The 23191-nt window shown below is 34.2% G+C and overlaps 1 protein-coding gene across 5 annotated transcripts in view; it reads right to left on the bottom strand.

The window, feature by feature from the left end:
- Positions 1-18147, bottom strand: part of LOC128985513 (transcriptional enhancer factor TEF-1-like) — a 116143-nt gene extending 97996 nt beyond the window's left edge. For 3 of the 5 annotated variants that reach the window (XM_054405079.1, XM_054405078.1, XM_054405080.1), the window contains exon 1: positions 17926-18024. The gene's annotated coding sequence lies outside the window, so the exon portion shown is untranslated. Of the gene's footprint in view, positions 1-17423; positions 17789-17925 lie in introns of those variants that run through there. The other 2 variants (XM_054405081.1, XM_054405075.1) reach the window with 2 other exon arrangements.
- Between the last annotated feature and the right edge of the window lie 5044 nt (positions 18148-23191).

Raw genomic sequence — 23191 nt, 5'->3', positions numbered from 1 at the left:
GCGATCAGTGTCACCGGACATGAACTAGACACGAAATACGAGTCAAAATGTACAATAGGATGAGAAGAATCTATATAACATATACACTGAATATATAGCTTGTGTCGGTTAGTTAGAAAACAGTTAATGATTGAACCATTCCAAAGACAACTTAAATTATCTTCCCTCAATTTCAAAACTACCAAACAACCGGAACTTTAGTGACGGGCGAATTCACATGTACCATGTACACAAACTGCACAGCATTGTACATGGGCTGGCCACAACGGTGTTGATTTATAGGGTTTGTACAATGGACTATAACCGAGGATTTACGATGGGCAACAATAGGCTACACGGTAACCGACAATACAGGCAACAATACAATACTAGGATACAAATGTGTACTGTATAGTGTAACCAGGCTAAGAGCGTCGATGGTTAGCTGTTAATTTATTAATTTTCGTTATGTTTTCAATGCGTTGCAGGTTTAAAGTTTGCGGACAAAAAGAATCGGAGTCAAGAACATCTGTAAATTGTTCTCACTCACACACTTTGTCAGCTGATTCAGAAAAATCCAATAAATTAATATAGTACAATTATGATTGTTTGAGGCCATCAACGTGTCAAATACAATTAACTGGTATATTATCCACTATCAACATATTAGTACTAATTGAACTTTAAAATCATTCTACGATGTTGACTGTAATGGTTATAATAGCATTGGAGAAGTGATACCATTGACTACTATTTTGATACTATTCTCAACTGTTTGTGTATAATAGCAAACCACAATGAACTTAGATTCAGGTTAAACTAAGTGGATTTTACATTTACCTAAGAAGAAATTTTGAGGTAAAAAAATTTCGGCACTCAATTAATTGCCAAATCTATATCAATCAATCAATCAATCAATCAATTCATCAATTATTTAAGATGGGGACGCCACTATGTGCGTATTTTAACCCAAATATGAGTGAAGGATGAGTGTTGAAATCAATCTCAAATTTCTGGTAATATTATATAATAGAAGAGTTATTGTGAAATTAGGCTTAAGAAATTAAGACTCACCTACACTACTGAGATATCCAATGTAAAGTTTCCACTTACTTGGAAAATAAAATAACATTACATTTATATCAAAGTGATTTTATCATGAGTATATAATAATGTTAGCCTTAAAATAGAATTACATTTTGTAGAAATTTATGCACATCACCGAACATAATTATATAAACTATAAGTTATACAGGGTGTTCATAAACCACGTTTCAACAATGTTTACATGGAGAAAACCGTAGAACCACAGAAAACCGAAAGAAATTAATTTTTCATTTATTCTTTGTACAAACTAAGCTTTCCAAAATATCGTTAAAACCTCCATCAAATGCGTCTGGCAATTTTTGGTAAAATTATTATTGGAACATAAATTGCCGCCATTTTGAAACGGTTAAAGAGTTTATATTCATATTTTACACAAAGATAAGCGGTAACAAGATAAATTGTTTGCAGAATTTCAAAGCAGTGGCTCAAGCCGTTAGGGAGTTATGGATGTTTTTGCAAAAAATCACATACAAACATACATACATACAGCAGCTAAACGAAACCAGATAGAAAAGACGTTCAAATAAACTTTTCCCCCTTTTTTAACTCAAGGAATCACTACGATACGTAAATTATGTCCATATTTTGAACAACTTGTACATCGAATAAGTTAAGTCTTGCAGCATCCAATCGTTAAACTTATCACAACAAAACGATTAGTTTAAAGTTTAAAAAACTGGTTTCATAGATTTTACCGTTATAGAAAGGAATATAAACTAAATGTTTAATTAATACACCGTTTTCTTGTTTTTCGATAGTTGGGGAATCCACTGAGCATTCAACTATTGACATTCAGCATTCAACGTCAGAAGAATGTCGACATTCTATGTAATTGTCGCGAAAGTCCTCCAGTGGTGACCTTTATGTCCTCTGAGTCATAAGTAGAAGACAGTGGAAAAAACGTGCAGTGGAAACTTTAAAACATGTCCAGCATCCTTCGAGTTGTTAAGGATTAACATTGAAAGTGCAGCACTGATGTGCATGATTTAAATTTAATAAAAAATACAATTTAAGAGTGGTTTGAAAATGCAAAATAACCAAAAACTTAATAAATTTTAAATGCACTTCTTTTATTCCTCGACAAACTTTAAATCCAGTTAATTTTATTTTAAGGCTAACTTGAAAAATAAAATATTCCTAACTATTAAAATCAACTCCTAGCTACTTTTTTGGGTTCTGGTGTGTCATGTGAAAAACCTGCTCTACGATTAGCACTCAATGGGTTCTGGTGTGTCATGTGAAAAACCTGCTCTACGATTAGCACTAACATGATTTAATCATGTTTAAAGTCACTTAGAACTAACTTATTAGCTGTTAATGTTCGTCCACACAGCGCTAGTTTGGCGCTTAGTAAACTATAGCGATTATAGCGTCGTCTGATCGACGCTTTACGGCTACTTGGTGTTAGCGCTGTATTCATACCATTTCCATCAAGATCGAACCAAAATTACTCAAATTATATAGTGCTTGCGGTTATGTATGCAAATACAAAAATTTTAACGAATAGTGTTTGTGACCTTTGATCAAATCAAAATCAAAGTAAATCGGTCCCGGGTGTAGGTCTTCCCCGGGCCCCTGCTAAAACTCATTTCACCCTCAAACAACTTAATTTCCAACACAACCAGACAAAAAACAATTAAACACATATGTTGAGAAAATTCCGATTTCAAATCGCCACAAGGACATTCTACAACTGAAAGTATTTCTCACAATAAGCGAGCGTGCACGTCTTTGCCGGCGGCGCGGGCACGGTGTTTTTGAGAGCTAGTAGGGTAAAGTATGCAGGGATAGTTGTACAAAGAGCTGCCGCGGGGTTGGCGCTTTGTCCGGTAAACCAAAGTTAATTTGTTTGTGCCCAACCGCCAACACGCCGCCCCGACTGTAACACCATCGTAATGAAACTTTATTTCACAACGGGGATGGGTAAATTGTGTTGAATGAGTATTCGATAAGATCGGAAAGAATGGTGTATGTTTATAATTTGTGCTTCAACGCTGTGGTAATTATTTTTTGTAGAATGTGTAGTAGAAGGTGTTGTAGCTGTTGTATCTAACTTGATATTTCAATAGTCCAAGTGTTCGAACTAGCAGACTTCAGATTAGGCGATCACTATAATCACTATATATTTTACTCAAATACTCAATTTGGAATTATTTGTGTTTCACAACGGTGTTAGAAGGAAGGAGGCTAAACGAAATTGGGTAGATGGTATTGTATATAAAATACAAGATCGATAATAGTGTTGGCGAAATACAGTGAGTTCGAAAGTACTTCATTCTTTAAGAATGTAAAACACCACTATGCGACGATAAGAAAAAACAACATTAATTAAATCAGAATAAATTAATTCAACATTTCAAAACAAGAACAAAGAATCTAGGAAACGCTATTTAAAAGTCTAACGAAATAAAACTCACACAGTAAAGTCCCTACACCGTAAGATGCATTTTATCAAAGAAATTAACTCAAACCAAATTCTAGCATCAGCTTTTCTCTACAGCAATGATCTGTATGAGCACAAGATTCACATTAGTCTGCAGAGGAAAAGGATGGTCAGTATTTAGGTAACGTCAACGAGTTAAAAATATTCAGCGATCCTGAATGTGCAATCGTGCTACCTACTCAACAATTTCAAACACCTCTAGGGAGATCTAACTGCTTAGTTGTACCACTGACTTTTGGACAAATAGTCAAAAATTGATCGAGTTCTGACTCAACAAGATTCAACCGCACAAACTATTGAGCGAAAAATGCAGATCCTTAAAAAATAATCTTCTATACTGGTAAATTCATCCCTATTCGTCATCACCAATTGAACATTTCCAAAATGCCCAGAATTAAATTGACAACAACTCGGCTATCAATGTATTTCACCCAACTACAATCCATCCATCCCTACCATCTCGACGTTATGGGAATACAACCCACTTAATTTATCCCACCGATACTGAATCGTCCCAAATCTAGATCCACCCATCGGCCGGTCTGCCCTCAAAGGCTAATTGGCTACCTGCCCCACATCTTATACCGGTTATCGTCTTCCCTTTTGGGCAACCGAGTTGAAATCTCGCCGAAAAAGACACCGTCGCTGCTGGGTTTGTAAGGTTTGTAGGTTCACAAACTGGAAATTTGTTGAACAACAATTGCTTTGTGAGGGTCCTCTATTGCAGAAGGTAGATTAGGAAAAGGTTTTCATCTTTTGGTAGAAAATTAATCTGTCGATTTTATAAGATTGCGTCAGCATTCACTATGTTTCAAAATAATTTCCTGATCTTGCAAAGTTATCTTTAGCAACAAAAATTGTCTTTCCCATTCTTCTATGGCATGATCTTATCCGTCATCATGAATACGGATGTTCTTTTCCAACTAGAACTCATCAACTCATTAATCCAAGAACTTAGAAAGAGTACAATGCTATTACGTTTAATGTGATTGAATCTAGCACACTTTCTGGTTAACAGTCCTGTAAAGCTGGGAGACAAGCACTCGTTGACATTCAAGGAGTCAAGGAGAGGCGAGAGGCTGGGAGGAGGCAAAGGAGCAGAGCGTAGGAGTGAGAACTGGCAACACCGCGACCGCACCATCTGGCAACACAGCGTCAGATAAACCTGCTAACGGACCCCACCTGACCGGCCTGCAATTATGATACACGCGCATGCGTAATGTCTACAGCTTCTGCGCCTGCGTAAACGTCGCGCAGCTTCTGTTGGCACTGCGCAACACTTTCCACTTCCAAGCGTATTCGCCTATGTATGTGTGTGCACAATGTAACAACTCTGTACTATTTTTGGTACGGTACGATGTTTCCTTTATTGAAGGTAAAGCTTAGTACGTATGGCCAAATGGAATTGTAGTTATTTTTTTGGAAGAAAATTAATTCTCGACAGGTAAAAAATGGCAAGTATACAAGCTCAATATTGGGCATGTCGAATTCTACTCCTGTGTTCTGTTGGGTTGCCATTAAACTAGCACAAGCTAAACAAATACAAGGAGGAAATCTTTCTCGACGTTCAAGAGTTTCTAGTAGAAAAATACCCCTTTTTTGAATCGCAGGAAGTTTATACTTTTTCATTTGCAACTTTTAATCCTTGTGATCCATTCACGTTTCCACGCACGCCATTCAAGTTTTTTACTATTACCGCTACACTATAAATCAGAACGTCGTTTGAATGGTACAAAGTGTAGTACTATGTAACATCTGAAGCCTTTTTTTATGAGTGTTACACCTTGGTGCAGTTTGGAACACGCTGATGTTAACTAAATGGTTCTCATTTTAGGGTAGATTTTACTATTTTCGTTTTATACTTTGCTTGTAACACTTTAGGACACTGAATAGTTCACAGATTGTTATCTCCCGTTGAAATAAACGTAACGCCCTCTACTGACGGAACTACCCAAAACATTATCTTCAGCTGATCCATTGTGATAATTGAATTCATAAGAAAACATGTTCAATATGACACAATACTAAAGTACCGAAATATTTATATCAAAGTTGATGAATCGAATACGATTGTTTCCTCCAGAACACCAACCAAAGGATATGACGAACACCGGTATCCTTCACTATGTTACTCGTACAGTTTGCTATGGATTAATTGAACTATTACACAACTAATTGCACTGTTGGCGCTCACGGAGTTATCCAAGGGTGTATAATGGGACCGTTCTTAGTTCCGACTGACGCTTCTGATTTCTCCACCTGAATTATGTATCCTAAAGAAATCCTCACAATTAGACTGATAAATGTGGGATTCAGTCACGAAAGAGTCTAGTTTTTACCTAGTTTACCTAGATCCTTGGATAAAACAAACATACTCCCTTCTTGGATCTTTCATTTGATACGTTTACACTTTTTGGGCGGAATATATTCGATCACAAGTATTTAATCCTTTAAAATAAAACTGAGGTTGAAAGGGAACGTATTCAGGAGAGTTTAGACGCATAAAATTCAGCCAAACGCACGGACAAATAGCTCCGCTCTTGGTGTAATTTTAGTAACCCAACAAACCATTACACTATCTCTCACGATACGAGACTGAACTGGTTGGTTAATTTTATGTTATTTCGTTAATGAAGATTTATTGAATTGTTTTGATAACGCCAACACGTGCTTATCACGAATCGATTTCGAGCCAAGTTGATTTGAAATCGGTTAACGCTATTTTCGTCAAAGAGTTCTTTATTCGTCTTCTGAATGAACCGATTAAAGTTTCTTGATGTATTTTTAGCAATTTGTGTCTTAAAATAAACATTTAGTTTGAGAATAGCTAAGCGTTATCAAGAGTTGTCTAAAGGTTAATTTTAATGGGATACTTTAAATTTGGCCGAGTCAAATGTAAACATCGACGTCAAAATTTGTCTAGGAGCATTGAGTAGATTTGAAGTGTACAAATTGCACTTGTCTTCTTTCCCATTGATCTTATTACAAATAGTAACTACCCTTAATGTGTAAAGAATACTCGGTTCAGCACAACTGTTAAAATTGTATTGGGTTTTAAATTTCTAGATGTTTACGAATCTTTAAGTAGAACTTCTTTGCTTGTCGGTGAATAAAAGTCCAATGATTTTGTAAAAGTTATTTGAAGTACCAAAGGTCTTTGACTTTAGATCTCAATGGCTTTTTGTAGTAATGCAACGAGCCTTAAGACCCGAGTTAGAGCATTATAATCGAAAAGGACAGATTTTTCAGATTTCAGAACCGAACACAAAGAAATAAAAAAATCTACTTTTAATTCTGTGATTTCCAATGGACTTTTCCACACTCCCACCACTACTGGCCACCCTATGGACGGGGGACTCCGCCCCAGGGTAGTGTAGGGGCTCGCCCTCACCTGCGGACCCAAAGTATCGATTAGTGTCCCGCCCGCGTCAGTTTTTTACCCTGAGTTCGTCTGTGGCTGTAGTCGCAGGGGCCAATTCGTCGTTATTTTGAACCCGATTGACGTCGGACCTTTCAAATTCAAAACGCTCACAATTTCTGTTGGCTTCCGCGATTTACTTTGAGAATGTTTAATACAGTATTATATTTGTCTTTGAGTAATAAATATGGCGTATTATGTAAATCTAAAAAAACTGTTAAACGTAACAATGTAGCGGTTTTTGAAAACCCAACCATCCAAACAATTCTCTGTTTACCCAAATTCGAAACTTCTCAAACAATTTTTGTATGCAATTTGTAACATTTCTCCGTTGTAGATTTGAAAAAAATCGGAACCATTCATTAACATTTTGAAATTATATTGCAGCACAGAAATCGGCTTGTAGTTATTTAAAACGTAGAAGACAATAACCTCGAGTTTCCATCCTTCCAAATCCCAACTTTCTACTCGTAATCCTATAATCTGTTAACTTTACACCCTTAGACATGTGATTATGAGGTGGATTAAATGAAAAGCTACTGGTTCAATAACCTACTCAATAGTTTCTCAAAACTACGGTGGTGTAATGTCCTTATCTTGTCACAGTTCCAACTTACGAAGCGGTATGATTCTCTTTTGAAAACTGGTTTCTGCAAATTTTTCATCAGCCTTGACATTTTGAACTCATGCTGTTTTGTAGAGCTACTGTTTGTATTGTATTTCAACTATTGTTTTGACTTAATAAATTTTCAGCTTTTTCTTTTCTGATCACAGTTTCAAATTACTTTTTAAACCTCGTTTTTTTTTCTTCTTGAAATGGTCTTCTGAATATTCCTACCTGGGCTTGAAACTTTGGACAGATATTTAACACATACCATTTTTCCTGATATTATTTTGCACCATTGTTTTAAATAAGGTGCAGCTAATTCTTTTCTTGTAAGTTACAAATTAATTTTTTAAACGCAATGATCCTACAATTCTTCAGATTAGCTTCTGAAGATGCTACATTGGCCTTGAATATTTTAACTTTGATGTTGTTAGAGTTATTGTTAGGTCTTATTGTATTATTTTTTACTACTGTTTTGAATGAACGATGTGCAACTACTTCTTTTCTTGCCACGTTTCCGTGATAACTCCCGAAACATGATAATCTTCTTCCAAATTACCTTCTGGAAATTCTTCATTGGCCTTGACACTTTGAAGTCATGTTCAAGAGCTAGTCTCGTATCATTTTGCACCATAGGAGTACGGTATGATGTTCAAGAGCTACTTCCGTGTCCGATTTTCTACCATTGTTCTGAATGAACAAGTTGCATCTTCCCTTGTCACAGTTCCAACAGTCGCAGAAGATTCTGACTCGCTAGGTGCGAAGTCTGAGGACATTGACTGTCGTTATTTCCGAGGCTATTACCCACCTTGTCACTGCTGCGTGTGCGTGTGTTGGTGCGTGTGTGTGTTGGCTGGAGACGACGTCGCAAATAGCCGCGTCGCGACGCGCTGGACCGTCGCCAAACGAGATCAGGTGTTCTTCCTCGGGAAAACAACACTTGATGAGCTCGTAGATTGGCTACACTGAGAACGTTTTAACTTTGTGTCTTCTTTACTTCGTCAGGGGCTGTAACATCGGCAATTGAAGAGTTTTCCAATGTTCTTCAAAGTATTGGTGTATGTTGAAATACTTCAACTTTATTTTTTGTAATTTCTCTTTGAGTCTTGGATTATCTCTAGACGGAAAATGTTTTTTTTCGTATTCGAGGGTTGGCCTAAGATGAAGCATTAATTAAAACTTCTGTTTTTGTGTTCTTTAAAAGCCTTTAGACTAACTTCAAATGTAACATTTCAAAATAGTGTTTCTTAATCACCTTCAACTCCCATCGGCTGCTTTTGGAATAATTCAAGAATTTTATTTCTCTTTTTCCTTAAAACAATCTAATGTTGATTACCGTTAGGATTTTTATAATTCGATTTTCTTGTCCTTTCTCTTCGACTTTCAGTGCGGCTACATTTTTTTTAACTTTACCCTTTCTGTACACTTTATAAGTAAGTACTCTTCCAATAAACTCGTTTTTGACTACATTTTCCTCCATTTTGTTTATTTAGCCTGTAAGATCATCCACACAAGTTTGTAGCCATCCAGTTTTTTTTCACAGGATGACATTTCAAAACCACCAATTCACTTCCAAATCTTAACCTTGTGTCAAATGACAGTGCAGCCAACTGTAAAATTTAACTGCCGTGAAATTAAGAAAGCTAAATGAACTGAGTGTAGAAGGACCAATTAAATTTGCTAACCAACTTCCTGCATATATTAGCTCATGTTTTTGTCCTACGACTAGGCACTAGCCTGGGATTGTTTTACAATACTTCAAACCTAGGGTTCGCGGCATTATCACTTAGATAAAACCCATTGGTGATTTGGCGGGATTGAACCCGGGACCTCAGGGACCGAAGTCGAGCTCTAACCACGAGACAGTTGCCCCCCCCCCCCACAATTTAGCTCATACCGAAGTTTAATAACTTTTTTTAAATCCATTTAGATTACTTTAGAATCTTTACAAAAACTGTATAAAGGATGTGAATCAAAGAACTTTTTACTTGGCACATATTTAAAGATGTGATCTGTTGGACAATGTGCGAAATGTGAGTCACTATACATGAGTTGGCAGATCAGAGGTGCAAGACTATTTGTTGACTATCGAGTGACGCCAAGACGCAGTAGATTTGATCTTCGCCAGGCTTAAATTACACGTGTGGTTCAACCTCGGTACTGAGCACTTGCACAACATGTGGATATAAACAAATTTACATCAAACGAGCAGACACAGTTGGAAAGTTGGAATGAAAATTTACAGAATGTATACATGTTCAAAAACTATTATACTCATAAACCTATAAGTAGGAAAATATACTCTGCCTTTATTCTTGCAAGAAAAAATAGGGTCTAATTAATAAAGTGTACACATTTATATAATGAAATTTATCAACCTCGTATTCTTTTGGTAGCCTAGCACAGTTTTTTTAAAAGAAAAGTAAAGACTGAAATTTTTGAGAGAATCATAAACGAGATGCGAAAAAAACTAGTTTTTTTGTGCTCTAACATAAAATCCTAGTAATAGAAAAAAAGCAAGTTCAATTCACCTAAGAAAATAAAGTCACAAAAAAGCAAAAGTTATAGCCTATGATGGTTTTTTTCACTTAGTGTTTTTTGACACCATGCACATAAATTAAAATATCAACCATATAGTATCTAAATTCTAACAAATATCTTTATACAAATTCCCTTCAACAATTCCAAAAATTAATTGAACATGAGTGATTGTAACAAATGACTCATACACTTCTAACAAAGAACACCCAAAGTTGACTCAGCAAAATATTCATCGTGGGAAAGGCGAAGTGTAAAGAAAACAGAGTTTGCATTTTTTTGCACAGCTCGGCATACAAACGTCACAAGTATTGGATTGCCAAGAAAAGAACAAAAGAACTCAAGTATTATTTGATCACTAGAAACATGAGAAAGCAAAGAACATGATGCTTGTAAAAACTTCAGCATTCAGATGATGGAAGAACAAAATATTTTGTACCTAATGAAATAGGCACAAACATCATAAAAATATGCATACAGCAATTAAATTGTTGAATATGGTGTTGCAAGAGTTAAACTGTGATAACATTGAGAAGGCACCTCAATAAATGTTTTATGTGAAGTTGAGTTTTCACGGTTTCACTATACCACTACACTACAATAATTTACTTTGAATGGTGCAAATAGACTTCGCATTCTTGCAAAAAATATGAAGTTTGTTTGAATGTGTTTTATGATGGGGGTGTTTAAGAGCAAACAATTACATGTTTCTCTGAGTTTTGGGTGGATTTAAATTTTTGCTTCACTCACAAGAACCAGAGTCAAGCAAAAGTTTACAATGTTACACGCATAAATAGTTTAAAAGTTGTTCAAATTAGAAAAACTAATCTTAAGCGGAAAACGCTCCGCATAAACATTCAAAACCCCTTAAAGTCGTCAGCTGATGCATAGAGATGATAAATCTACAGGAGTATGTTCAATATACAACTTTAACACTTGATAAAGTAGCCAAGTTTATAGAAACCTTCCACCAGCAAACATGACGTTGAAATGCATTGTTTAATTAAAACTTATCTCATACCCTTCAGAAGCGATTGATTCTGTAGTCATGACTACCGTCTTGGGGCGGTTATCGCTTACCTAACTTGTGTTGATTACTATCTCAGCAACTGGTGACTGAGCTTTGATTAGAGAAAAGTATTTTCTTAAAGATTCTTAAAAGTGTGAAACGTTGAGATTATTTTTGCACGTTTCCTAACGGGGGAAAGTGATTCTGAAGAAATTTTGATTTAAAAAGTTGAAGAAATGAAACTTTGAGAAAAAATTCTGTTTGTTTTTATTTTTAAATTATGAGCGGAATATAATTTTTTTTAAGCTTACACTAAATTACAGTTACAAACTAAATACAAAATAATGACTACTGAATCCACTCAACTGAAAACCCAAATTTCTCGTTACTTAAATAATTTTTTTATTCAATTTAAAAAATAGAACACATTCTTGGTTTGTTTGTGCAAATCAATCGGTGGTTTTTTACTTACTTAGAGAAATTAATTGACCATTTCATCCGGTGGATTGTATGTCTGCACAATAATTAATCAGAGGTAATTTCTAACTAGAAACAAGGTAGAAAGTGAAACTTGGAACCTTGGAAAGGCTTTGAAACAAAGCAACCAATGTTAGAAAAAATGTCTCAATGCAAATAGAAGACGCAGACAAATGTTGATTACACGATCGAAAAAATTTTTGAAGAACCCCTGAAATGTTTTGTCCTATTACTATGCCTCCATAAAAACAGTATCAACCTCCATTATAGAAACAATATTTGTATAAAACATCAATAAAACAAAAAAATCAATTATTAAACAATTTCAGTAAAATTAACTACCGTAATCTTAAAAAATGTATATATTTACTTGATTTACGTTAGGTGTAGGAGCTTATTTTAAGTCATTTTATGAATTAGGAATTGAATTGTTAACTTTTATAGATTAACAACTAATTTATAAGAAATGTTGGTTAGGTTAATCTACCAAAATCTATCTATATCTATAAAAGAGGAACTATGTATGTATGTATGTGTGTATATACGTTATGGACTCCAAAACCACTCGACAGATTGTAATGAAACTCTTATGCATTATTAAGCATCTTTTAAGGATGGTTCGAGTGAAGTTTGGTGCAGATCCGTCAAAAGGGCTCTGCCCAGAGGGTTTTAAGTAGGCCAATGTCAGACTTTTTGATCTACAATGTTTACAAATAAATATAATTTAAAAGCAGATGTTTACTTTCACCCCAATCGCAGCACACCTGTGCACTTAACAACGTTTAAATTCTCCAATGTTAAATATTAAAACATAAAAACCTTTATCAAAATATTATAAACAATAAAAGGGATGACTTTTTGAAATTTATGACAACAGCTAATTTGCAACCAAAAGGTGAGTGAGCGTAGCGAACGAACATCAACCTGGAGGCAAGTTAGCGTAGCGAACGAGCTAACCTGAAAACAAGTGAGCGCAGCGAACGAGCTCCAACCTGAAGGTGAGCGTAGCGAACGAACTTCAACCAGGACGTGATTGAGCCATGTGAATACTTATGAAGTTAAACGGGGCAAAGCCCATGGGTACAGCTAGTAACAAATAAAAACGTTGAAAAACTTTTTTTGTAAATTAACATACGATGATTTTAGTTGGGTTATCTTATTTTGATTTCAACGTAGTAAGGAAATATTCTGCTACAATAAAAAATACTTCGTATTGCACTTAAAATTATTAACAAAAATATATAGGTAGGCCTACATAAAAATAACAAGTCGGTATTTATAAACAGTTATCAATTATACTTGAGATGTGAAAGCAAATGAAATCCGCCGCCTTAACAAATATTTCTGATACGGTACTTTAATAAACTTGTGAAAAGCCAATACTGAAGAGTAGAAATGAGACACCACATTGGAAATCAATTGGAAAAAGCCATATTGGATGAAACCTAATTCTCTACCAATTTAGCAGTTGCGTCAATCAATTTGTGAAGAATGAAATATCTTGTTGAATTATAAGAAATATTTTAGTTTATTTTAGATTTGCCGATTAATTAGTAATTAGTAATGCTTTGGGTTTACAGTATGTATCAAACGATAGTAATAATTGTTAAAGATAATCTAAATTACATTTTGAAAGTTTTGCAACTATTTTGAATAAGCCTATTTCTGTACATTGATAAAACGTTTTGTAATAACTGTATGAGACAAATTGAATATTGTATCACGACTATGAATTGAACTTGAAATAACAAAATGAATATTTTGTTTTTTGTTTATTCAATGTTCAAACCAGTAATAAGAGGTTCCTCTATGTTTACCTAAATGCCATTTAATATAAATTATCTGCGCCAAGAAACAAAAACTCGCATGCACTTTTAAAACATGAATGAATGAATAAATTTGTCAAAAACCCTAAGTCAACGACTGTGTCAAATTTCAATCCATAAACTTGGAGGATTAAACTTTACTGCTTAAAAAACAAAGGAACAGTGTTTCTAAAATAGCTCCGAGTCGAGTCAACCGTCCAACACCGAAATAACACTTGCCGAGCTGACCTTCTATACTCTAACTCTACAGTTCTGTAGGATGGAAAATCTCAGAAGATATACGCAGTCTATAGTCAATGACTTTTATCTGAATGAACCTAATATAAGCATTTAATGCAAAAAAGAAAAACGAGCAGATGAACAAAATATACAAAAAAAATATGAATAAAGTAGTTTCTGACAATTTTCCTAATGCCACATTCTCTGAGATTTCAAATCGTAACTTGCTCTTAAAAGTTTTTGGCAGCAAAATAATAATTATTTTAAAAAGCAATTTAAAAATTATTAAATCATTCTTTGTTGTAATTTACTTCACTGTGAAATTGAAAACCTGGAAAAACTCATAAGAACGATAATTGGGGCGCAGAATCTTCACAGTGCTCACAATTAACCTTGAGGTTCTCAAGTTCAATCCTGTGGTCAATAATTATTAGACCTAGATGCCGTTTGTCATTGGCCATAAATTAACAACACAATCTAACAAAGATTGAATTAGATAACATCATCAGGTTTTAGACAGCTAAAAATGTACCGATGCGTAAAACAGACAAATTAAATTCATGCAAATTGCTGGTAAAATCAACAAGTAATTTTTATTGTAAAAATTAGGTATCCACAAGTAAAACTTTAAACAAGTTCACTTTAATCATCGATCTTTGTTGACGAAATAAATCGTTAGGAAGATCCCTCTCTGATATCATTAAACTGTGGTTTGTGGAGAATTGATTACTGGATGTCTAGAATTGATTATGCTTGAAAAAAACCTGAATAAATTAGAAGACTAGACGGCCTTGTAGACATTTCATTGGTCGATCCTGAATTAACATAGAGTTCAAAACTCGGATTAGTGACGTTGACTTAGGTAACTAAAGTAGTCATCCAGTTTGGACCAACTGTAGCTAGTTAGCGCAAAGAGAACATAGTTTGATGTGGCTCTCGTAGGAAGAAATACTTTTGAAATTATGATCTGTTAGGTTGTTGTATAATCAGTTGATAGAAAATCTTGAAAAATAGTACAGTTTACAAAAGTCCACCTTTTCAATTTGTGTGATTACAAGTTTGTCAGTTTTTTGGTTGACAGCAGCATACTCTGTCGTGATTGATTCAATGAGTACACTTTTTTTAGTACAACTTACATTAACTCTCAACGGTTAAGAAATAATTTTTTTGTTAAAAAGCTAGTCGCTAGGCCCTACATATTTGAACCAAATAAATTTTATCACTGATTTTTGTAGGAGGAATAGCGGTTGAAACAGCAATGCCAATGAAACGACATAGATTAATATTCCCTCGTTAGTAAACCAATATAAAATCTTCAAAGATTCGCTCAAAGTAAGAAATCTCAGAATTATTCTTACTTGGATTACAAGAAGATAACAAAGATTTTAAAACGCTTCTATGAACTATCCAATCATTAATTAAGCTAACTCGTCATCTGAATAAAGTCTGAGAGATACCACAAGAAATTATTTTGGATTAAGTTTTGTAAAAAACCCCTTTAACTATTAAAAAAACCTAGTTAAATTAGCTAGGAGAGTCCTATTTCATTGTTTATTTTATTCACTCAAAAATAGTTTGGAAGCTCGACAAGGGTTTTATTTTCTTAAAGAAGAAGCATATTGCATTATGTTAGCGGCTACTAATACAATTGCGTTGTCTAATTTAGAGTTAATGATTAGTTATATAGTTAAATATTGGATACAATAACCTTAAGAATATTCTGAGAGGCGTTGAGTATGGTGATTCACCCAAGAAAATTGCTTTAAGATGAATAATGATTATGTCAAAAAATCACAAAATGTAGGTTAACTTATTAGGTTATGTTGTATTAACTTATCTTGTAAAATAACAAATAAACTTTTTTAGCAGGTACCTAACTTAAGTAGCCTATAATTTTAGTTAAATTGAAATAAAATTTGTCTAAGCTCGACAAAATTACAAAAAATATTTAGGTTTACCGGTATTAAGATAGATATCTAACTCATCTTTTCGCAAATTAAACTTTAATATATAAAACTGTATCAAGTACCTATTGTCTTTTGAGACGATATCTACCATAAGATTTGTCCTAATTTTAGTAAGTGTCATTCCAATGAGCACTGTATGATTTTACTTCAATCCAAAGATCGTCCGTTTTACGATTTTTCAATCACAAATCTTAAGTTGGAAGGTTACATGATTTTACATTTACCAAACATTAAGCGGGAAATTTTTCCTGGCCTAAATTTACCAAAACAAGTGCTGAAATTATATTTCCAACTAAGTTAACTTATGCCCATCAAAAATTAAATTTCCTGTAACACTTAAAAGATATAACTTAACAATGGAAGTGGAAACAAGTTTAATCTCGAGTACCAAGGCAACAATTTAATACACATCAAGTTAAACAATTCACAGAGCTCGTTGAATGAGTCACTCTTGAATGATGCAAGGTTTAAATTTAGGCAAAGAACATTGTCTGATAACCCCTGAAGTAGATCTTGTTTATGATGTTGGCAGATAACCAAACTCTAGCCTATTGCATGATATTCTACACCTAAGATTTTAGCGCTAAAATTTCACTTCAGTAAATCATTGCACTACTTAGTTGTAAGATATTTAAGCCTTCTAAAAACAACTAGAAAAATTGTTGTTTAAGAACAGCTTTGTTAGAGCTAAGTTAAGTGCAGTATGAAATGAGAGCAAGGATTTAAATTGTTATATTTATTGTTTAAAAATGTAAATTAAGTTATTTTAGATATATGTTAGCTTACTGTACAGTCATTTAAGAGAAATATTAGGTTATGTTTAATTTATAAAATTGGAAAAGTCCATTGGTATGTAAGTAGGCCTAAAATGAATAAATAAATTTGATCAAGTAAATTTACTTTCATTAACTTAGTTGGCACATCAGTACATCTCCCTTCTTTATTTAACTTATAGGATTAACCTAAGCAAATATTTACATTTCATCAACAACTATTTTAAGCAGAAAATAAACTATGATAATAAATAAACTATTATTTTTAAAGCGATTAATTAGATACAGAAAAAGAATTGGTAGGAGTTCCATATCTCAATATCAGTTCAGTATTCTTAGAGCAGTCTAACCTATTAAGGTCCTAACTTAATGTTTCAAAGAGTCAAACAGTGACATTATACACCCATAAACTTAATATACGAGCAGACAATCCTAAGAATATCTATCCTAACTTAATAGCCTGATGAAAAACATTTAAGATGAATTAGCCTGGGATAAAAAGATAGCCTAAGTTAATTTAAGTTAACTAACTTAACTAATGGCCTAAGTTATTAACAAGAGCTATAATAAGTTATATGAAAATGCTACAAATTGTTATATAGGCCTAGGCCCTATGATAGTTTTGCTTTAAATTTATTTCACTATAGACCTATAAGACAAATAAAGGAGGAATAGAATATTTTATATTAGGAGACAGCCCTATTTATTGCATGATATATAGGGCCTACCTACTCCATAACCACATCAAAGTACTGTACTTAAACAGGTACATATCAAATTAGGCTAGGCCTAACTTGTATGGTACAGTTAACTTATTCAATCTTATAAATTTTAGTTTGAATATTATTTTTTGGGCTAAAGGAGTTCCTTCACTAAATTAAGTTAGTTTGAGAGATAAGATATTAAAATTAATCCTAACCCTAAAGAGCCTTGTCAATCCACCTCCACCATGTCACAATTATTGACAAACGATTTTGTTTGTTGAATTGGAGAACCATTAGCCAATAAAAGTTATTAACCATTACTCTATGCCTAATTTAAAAACTATATAAAAACTTACTTTATTGCCAAAGCAACTAAAGAAAAAGGGCAGGCCTGCTAAATATCATAGCATTGGTCACACATCACACAAAAACATATCACTTTTTGGTAAAAACATATTTTTTAAAAGCACCTAAAAATTGTTTAGGCAACAGTAAGATTTAATTTTTTCAAATTAAAAATATCAGTGGCTGAGCTCGGATAACACACGAACACAAACTGTAGGACCGTTGACACTTTTCTCACATAACAGAATTTAAAGGTTGACACATAACGAAATACACTTGATATCACTCGCGCACTCACAAATTATCACAACTCTCCATAGAATAACTGAGTTGTGATTGTGATGATGAGGAGCTCTGTTCCCACCGACCGCCGGAAGTTCGTAGTGGCAAACATGACAAGTATGTAAAGTATTGGAGGAATCGCGTTCGCATAGCTGGCATTCTAGCGCCTAAAATCTCTTAAACTCTTAAAAATACTGTATGAAAAGGATAATCAAGATGGTTTGTACTCACCAGAGAGAAAATAGAGCGCCTTCTCGGCGAGTTTGATGAAATTTAGGACGGTATTTGGTCCGTAAATATGAGGACTAAGTCTGATTTTGGTATGCCAAGAATGGCACAAAGAATCCAGACAACGCACAGGTCCACTGCGCACCCGAGACGCGCAGCCCAGTCGGCTTGGGTAGGAGAATGGGAGTGTACTCTGTGACGTCACATACAAGTTTGGTGGCGCGACGCGCGAGATTCAAACCTTCTTCCTACACATAACCTCACTATACTTTACTTTATTGACACACGCGTCCACATATATACATTATATTCAACGTAATAACTCACAATTTAACACTCACTTTGAACCAAGATAAACTTTGATGAACTCTGCACAGTTGAGGACACAACAAAAACTAAATAAACTTATCTTCAAATTATTATGTACAGTATTAATATAAACATCTATACATAGTAGTTTGGAAAGTTACAGTGGAAAGTAAAGTGGAAAATACACAAACGTATTTTAAACAAGTTTAGAAGCTAAATTAATGTTATCAGTAGGTCTAGCCATGTTTTGTTATGATTGAAGAAACTGAAGAAAGTGTACACAAAGAGTTCGCCTCCGTCGGTGGGAGGGGCTGGTGGTCTAGAAGTTCTAGAAACACTCACCTGTTTTTGAGCGCGCCACCTCCTAATATACAGGTAAAAGTGTCGGTAACAGCAGAAATGCAGGTTTCAATGAATAAAGCAGTATTTTTCTTTTGGAGGTCTTCAAATAAGAGAAAAAATGGCAATAGAGACATAATGAAAAGGCCGACATATTCAAATGTACATAGTAGGGGGGGGGGGGGTATTAGTAAGGAGGAAAATGACAATGATTGCTCTTTTCACTCTATAGGGGTTGAGGAGAGCATAACTACACATAAATCTCAATGTACATAGGGGTTTTCCACCAAGAATTAATGTGTGAAACTCTCTCACTAACGTATGGATTTGCACTGTACTTTAATCTCCTACTTTATTTCATAGCCTATTCAATTTGGGAACCGGAGTTTTGCCAACGGGTGTCAGGTAGATGGGGGGGATGCCTTCGGCCACCTCTTGGTGCGGAGATTTGCCAACGGTAGTGGTGGGAGAAAGAGTGTGACGGAGGGAGGGAGAGCGATTGTCAGGGTTGTCTACGCTTGGCAGTTATGCGCTTGTCGCAGTGGGTTAGGTTAGGTTAGGTTAGGTTAGGTTAGGTTAGGTTAGGTTAGGTTAGGTTAGGTTAGGTTAGGTTAGGTTAGGTTAAAAATTCAATACATTTCCTTTCACAGTCAGAGGTGCATAACTCCATTACTTTGAATACAGTCAGCATCCTGCCTGGTTTGTCTACCCCTAGCGGAAGCCACTCTCACGGTCACGTGTAATCGCTCTCGCTCAACCCACAACCGTTGGCAAAACTCAGCAGTATGTGGAATTCATGGATGGGGACCCTTTCTACCTGATACCCGTTGGCAAAACTCCTACACTCATTCAATTTAATTGTCAGATAAAAATTTGTTTTAATTTACCAGAGTAAAATTAATTAACACTATAACCATTCATTATCAGAAACAAACTACTGTACTTGAGAAAACTAATGTTAACGTTTTGCTGAATAAATATTACAAATCTGAAAATCACGTTATAAATCAAGTTAGGAAATATATATGATTTAAAGCAGTTAAAAAGTTTAGTTATATACATATATATATATATATATATATATATATTATAGTATATACATACAGTAGAACCATGTAGAACCTCAATAGCAAGACTCTCATGGGGGTAACAAAATAAGACTTGTGATAAATGTTTACTTCTCCTAGTGGTTTGCAAAATAAGGGGTAAAATAAATTCTAGGTCATTTGAAAATTACTCTTGTTATTGCGGTTCCACTGTAGCTTAATTTAAAATACAACTATAGGCCTAGTCAACACATGATAATAAACTCTAATATCTTAAACACACTTCCCTATATGAGTTTTGCATTGTTGGGATGGAGTAGGAATAGCGGAATTGAAACTGACACAGCCTTCTTGATATTCGAAATGCAATAAAGGTAAGAAAGTTGCAATCCCATGATTCCATGCAGAAATACCTCAAGATGGAGGCGTAGTTGAGATTACAACAAGTTATTGGATTCATAACATTCTTCTGCATCTCGATTCCACTCTGTTTATTTTCAATAGACTCCCTGTTTCCGTTTCCATATTATATCGCGTAATGTACCCCCTTTTCTTCCCTGCTCACACCTTATCGTTCTTTACTTTTACCTAATAAACTGTAGGTGGATTTAGGAGAAGGTGAATTTAAATACCCTCGCCGCAGCAAACCTGCAGACTAAGCGAATTTCCATATGTCTGATTGGATTTACACTAAAATGTCTACTTAAAAATTTAACATTTATTTCCTATAGAATTAGTTTAACAGGTACTTAGGTTTGCTGCATCAGCGAGGGTAAAACTGTTTTTTTTTTTTTTTATGTTAATAGTTAGTAAGAAATAAAAAATTTTCAAATTTGATCAAAGTATGTTCATAAACAAGCAAACTACAACAGTTTACTTATTCTCCACAATAATAACATGGGAATTTAAAATTTACATTTTTTTTAATTTTCTCCGTAACCATTAGGCGCATAGTAACACTTCAATATACTAAATTATTTGTTTTTTTAAGCACTACAAAATGGTTTGAAAATATTTTGCAAAATTTTATGTTTTTTGGGTAAAAAATGGGAAAAACCTATTTTTACCCCATAAAACCCCCGTTCCCATAGTCCGATCATGCTGGTTCGCGAATTATTTGTGGACTACTTTTTCAATGGTGTGCAAAAAACTCAGTTCTGGGGGGACACATAATATGAATAGAAGGTAGGTTGTAAATTTCAACACTGTAGTGTAAATTTAAACAGTAGAGAGGGTTGATAATTTTGTATATCTAGATAAACAAATTTATTAAGAAAACCTAATGTTACCCATCTTCTTTCACTATTATTTGTTTAAGCAAGATTCTCTGTCGATATTTTAATTCACTAAATTTCAAATTATAACCCTACCATCCTTATTTTTGAACGTAGATATGATGTCAAATTAATTTCAAACGCTAAGAAAAGCAGAGAGAAATTCAAAGGAAGCGAGAATACCTTCGCATCTTTAAGCAGAAAGGATTAAATTATCTTGTAACCTGTCATTGTGTTTTTCTTAAGCTCATTAAAATATACATTCTTTAAAATTAAGAGGAATTACATTGGTCCAAAGAGTTCAGAATTATTATACAAAGACAATTTAATTAAATACTAAAGTTCCTTTGTTATTTTGGGGAAATGCGATTCTCTTTATTAAGGAATATGAATACTATTTACTTAATAAGAACCAGTATTACTCTTATTTTTTGTATCATAAATGAAAAATTGATAAACGCCTTTATTTTAATTGGTTTAAAATGGGTTGTTGAAAAAAAATTTTTTATTAAACATTCTTAAGGTTTACGTTACGGTATTGATTGTATGATTTTATTGAGGTATGGTACTAAAGCAATAGGTAGTATAAAATAGTAAACTATGTAACCCTATTTGTGGACAACTCCCTCAATATATGGGCTAACAAAGTATTTTTTCTTTATACATTTTTTTTCGCAATTTACATATTTTTCATAAGACAATGGTCCAAAAACTTATCTGGATATCAAACCACCTTAGAATGAACACAGAGAAGTAAGGTACAAAGTAAACTTCCTTATGGGTCGACCGTACACTTTCAGGTCTAGTACCTATGTTGTGCAGAGCAAGAGCCCGAACGGCGAGCACTTTGAGGAGATTTCTATCGGACAGGGCACAGGGCCTTCCTTCACCATAAGCGTTGTAGTTGTGGTACATGATGACGAGGGGTTTGGTATTGGGGTTTGGTATTGGACTTTGCCCTGGACACCAGCGACTAGTGCTAGACACCAGTGACTAGTGCTAGACACCAGCGACTAGTGCTAAACACCAGCAACTAGTGCTAGACACCAGCGACTAGCGCTAGACACCAGCAACTAGCACTAGACACCAGCAACTAGTGCTAGACACCAGCGACTAGTGCTAGACACCACCATTGAATGTTTCCTCTGTACCTTACTTATCTGAGGAGTAACATTTAACAACTTTACAATTTAAAACACATTTTTATTTTTCAAACAATTAACTGTTTCTCCGATTGGTTCCTTGTTCACACGGGCATCTTCTTGAAGGACACACTGCAGGACACTTTATAGGTCTTTGAGATCCTGGTTGAACAGCACACCTAACCAGTCTGTATATCACAAAGAAGTAAAAGGCTAAGACCATTTCGAACATAATGTTGACTAAAACGTCCATCATTGTATATTGGTACCTCATTGTAAAAACTAGAACTAGAACTCAATTGGAGTGTTCAAATTAATCAAAAGATAATAACTTTTCACAAAAGATTTTTGGAACTTTTAATTTTATCCTTAGTTAACAATATTTTAATTTTTATTTACATGAGATTTTTCATTTGTTTGAAACAGCTGGTGTTAACTATTCCCCTACAGTATTTTAGGTACAGTCATTGGCTTTCCAAACCTGTAAGATCTAAAGCATATTTTGGTGTTTATATCCAAGTACATTTTGGTACACAATTTTGATTGATTGTTTTTCTCCTGTTTTTGGTAGTTTTTTTTAAATGCGCGAGCCTTAATAGAAATCAGCAAAGTTTTTGTTAAGCATTTACAAAACAGTAATAATTTTCTGCTTATGATGACTCAAACTTTCAAGATACTTCTTAAAAAAAAAATATAATACTTGAATTGTCGTGCTATTGTCACACTTTAGTTGGTTATGGATAATTAAACAATATATCGGTCCACATCAGTTTAGAAGATTATGTTTCGGTGTTTTGTACATCGTTATATACATTACAGTATTTTAAAGTATTGCTTAAATTGATTAATAAAACCTCGAAGAGTTCATAAGGCATATTATAAGTAGACATTGCATACCTTATAGGTTATATTATGGTTTGTTGTAGTAATCTGACCCTGTTCTCGTCCTGTAGTGTTGGATAATCTAAACTCAACTGTAATACTAGCATGATTTACGTCTAAAAAGGATCAGCATTCTTTCCAACCAGAGATAGCGGTACAAATAAAAAATTGATAAATTGCTTGGAATCGACAATAATGGAATTTGCATCATGAAAACCTATTTTAACCATTCTTGAGTATTAGGATGAAAAGGGAACATTTAAATAAATTTCCGAAA

The sequence above is a fragment of the Macrosteles quadrilineatus genome, unplaced genomic scaffold (assembly GCF_028750875.1).
Source record: "Macrosteles quadrilineatus isolate MER2022 unplaced genomic scaffold, UCM_ALF_1.0 Scaffold_2__2_contigs__length_208266976, whole genome shotgun sequence".
Lineage (NCBI taxonomy): Eukaryota > Metazoa > Arthropoda > Insecta > Hemiptera > Cicadellidae > Macrosteles > Macrosteles quadrilineatus.
This window is presented reverse-complemented; position numbering and strand designations above follow the sequence as displayed.